The sequence below is a fragment of the Myotis lucifugus genome, unplaced genomic scaffold, assembly GCF_000147115.1.
Source record: "Myotis lucifugus unplaced genomic scaffold, Myoluc2.0 scaffold_178, whole genome shotgun sequence".
Lineage (NCBI taxonomy): Eukaryota > Metazoa > Chordata > Mammalia > Chiroptera > Vespertilionidae > Myotis > Myotis lucifugus.
In genome coordinates this window covers 1,741,800-1,744,849 of record NW_005871226.1, presented here as the reverse complement: position 1 = coordinate 1,744,849, position 3,050 = coordinate 1,741,800, and the positions used below count along the sequence as shown (strand labels likewise).

Below are 3,050 nucleotides of genomic sequence, written 5' to 3'. Positions count from 1 at the left end.
GAAAAAAAATAAAAAAAAACAAATCATACCGGGGGTAGCCTGGAATTTACCATTCACAAAAACAATAGGGGCCCTCAATACCACCCCCCCCCGCGTAATTTTCCCCCAATTCCCCCCAATGGAAGCCGGGTTCCCCCTAACTTTTCCCCCAGTGGGCCTGTTCTCCCTTAATGGCCCCCCCCTGGGGGGCGGGTCGCCCCCAATGGGCCCCCCCCTTGCCCCCCTGGTAACCCCTCATGCCCCCCCCCCCCCCCCGGCCTGGTTGCCCCATGCAGCCTGCTTGTTCAGTTGTTTGGTCGTTCCTCACTAACCCCCCTGCTGGCCTGGTTGTAGGCAGCCATCTTGTGAGGTTATGAGGGTTAATTTGCATATTACCTCTTTATTATATAAGATTTTCAGTTTTTTAAAGTTTATCTTTATTGTTCAAAGTATTACAGATGTCCCTCTCCCCACCCCCTGCTCCCCGCCTCCCATTGACCCTCTCCACCCTATTCCCCTCCCCCCGCACCCAGGCCTTCATAGCACTATAATTTTTTTGAGAAAATTCCATACTGTTTTCCATTGGCTGCACCAATCTGCATTCCCATTATCTACTTTCATCTATTTCTTTAGCCCCAGGCAAGTTACTTTTGTGGCCCTCTTTCTAATGTCTTGACAATTTCTTCAAAATAAGTTTTCTGACTTGTAAACAGAAGATTATCAATTCAGTGCCTTATATAATTCAGCATGATTCTAGAGAAAACTGTGGCCTTTTCTCTGCAAAATCAAGCTGATTTTACAAGAAAGGGTGATGCAATAGGTGTGAGGTACACATACAGGTCTCCAGAGCAGGAGCTTGTGATCACAGCCTTTCTTGACCCTATTTTCTGAGTCAATTGGGGACTTTCAACCATCACAAGACCAAAGACATTCCACAGGGTACTTACATCTGTTGTGGCTCAGCTAAGTTGGATCTGTGCCTCCAGGAAGACAACGCTTCTTCGGCTTGGCTAAAACTGTTCAGTTTTCAAATATATTCAGGAGACCTTAAAAACAAAAAGAAAAAAACTGGAATTGGTAAATAAATCTGAAATATGATCCCTTAAAAGAAAAGCTTAGTATATAAATTTTCAAACCACCAATAAATCTATTCCAGAAAAGGGGAAATATTTGATAAGCGAAATGAGGTCAGCTAAAAAAGCAAACATGACACAGATCATTCTTTCACACATAAAAAGCAGAGTCCATTTCATTGAAAAAATTATTTAGAAAAGCAATACATCAACAAAATTAAAATCACCTAGAATGAAAACTTTCTTGTTTTTGCTTTTCCTTTTAGATTTTGCACATATGCATTCATTATAAATAGTTTAGTAACCTGCACTTAGACCTGTCAGTTTCTTCCCATGTACCACAGGCTTTAAATTATGACTTTCGATGATTATGTAAGTTCTTTTCTGTTAATATGCCATGATTTCTTAGCTACTGCTCTGCTGTTACACATTTAGATTGTTTCCCATTTGGTTCTAATTTTGTATCATTCTGCCCCAAATATGTGCTTGTTATTTTGTTTGGCTTTTATTGCCAAGTAAATGCCCAGGAATGGGATTTCTGGGTCATAGCTTCTAACTTCTTAATGTGTGACCTGATTGCTTTACAAAAAAGTTTAACATACTGATTCACAATGTCCCCAGTGGGGTGTGACTAAGGAAATAAATGTACATATACCAATGGTCTACTTTACATAGATGGTTAAAGTTAATCTTTAACAAACTCTGGAAGTAGGTATCCTTTCCTCTATTTTATGAATGGACAAAAGAAGGACTAGGAAATTAGGGAACTGGCCCAGTCATGAAGGTAGTTGCAGAGCTATCTTTCTAACCTCAAAGCCCTGCCACCTCCCCAGATAACTGGAATATGCAAATTTCAGGGGTTGCTGTTAACATATAAAATGAAAATCCAGACTTGCTTTACTTTGTGTTTTATTCTGTAAATGATTCATCATTTCACCATTTATGTTATAATCTTGACATTTTCCTTTCACGAGTATGAAAAACTTGTGTCAGGTACAAATAATACATAAATCACATCCTAGCTCTGCTTTCTTTCACTTTCCAGTTAGTTCTTGTTTTATTATAGGAGCCCCTCAGTGTTTGTGTGGGTAAAAATGTTCCTTTTCACTGTTTTTTTTCCCTTCAAATTTGAGCGAGTCGTTAATTTTTCCAGAAGTCTGACATTTTCATTCAATTTTCTGTTCCTACATTTCCTGATCATTTGATTTGTAAAAATCGTTAATCCTATGCTACCTGGAGTTTTTTTTTCAAGGAAAGGGCAACATCTCCAATGCTCAGCTTGGGAGAACTGTGTATTAAAGCGTGAGGCTCTGAGTACAGGGAGGATAATCATGATCAGGGGGTGAGGTTGCATTCTGCTACGTATGAGCCTGGAGATGAGGAAATGAAAAACAGAAAGCAGAGGCTCTGAGATGGTTAGGGGTGGAGGTGATGGCGGTGGGCTTCCGATTTAAAAAAAATCTGCTATAGCTTCCACAAAGAGTAAATGGAAAAAAACACCACAAAAGGGGCAGTGCTGCCAGATTTCTCCCTATTACTTAATAAACAAACGTGAAGGCACCTCCCGCACAGATGGAGGAGGATGGCTCTGCGAGGGGCGCCGCCGGCCCGCCCCCCTCCCTCTCTCCCTCGGAGCCCCTCCAAATGGCTGAGGAGCAGGAAAGAAAGAGAAAAGCGAAGGCTGCCGGGGCGCCACACGAGGGGCGCAGGAGACCCTCGGTCCCCGAGGGCCCGCGGATGGAGGCCAGGGCCGCCCCGAGACCCCGCCCCTCCGGGACCCGAGGCGGTGTCTGCGGTCCGGAGGTGGCCGAGCCCTAACAGCAGCGGCCTCCCCAGGGACCGCCCTGGCCCGGAGGGTGGCTGGCCCAGCCGCCTCGCGGGAGGAGCTCGGCGGCGGCTGGGATTCCTAGTGGATTAGATTAGTTTATTGGATATTGGCATAGGTAGTTTTTTGGTAGTTTGATTGTCTGAAAGAAATGTGTGGCTTTATATGTGGCT

The 3,050-nt window shown here is 43.8% G+C and overlaps 1 protein-coding gene across 1 annotated transcript in view; it reads right to left on the bottom strand.

Moving 5' to 3' along the window:
* Positions 1-1,069, bottom strand: part of PRNP (prion protein) — a 12,934-nt gene extending 11,865 nt beyond the window's left edge. Inside the window, exon 1 of the mRNA XM_006096427.3 lies at positions 927-1,069. The gene's annotated coding sequence lies outside the window, so the exon portion shown is untranslated. The remainder of the gene's footprint in view (positions 1-926) is intronic.
* Positions 1,070-3,050: the final 1,981 nt, after the last annotated feature.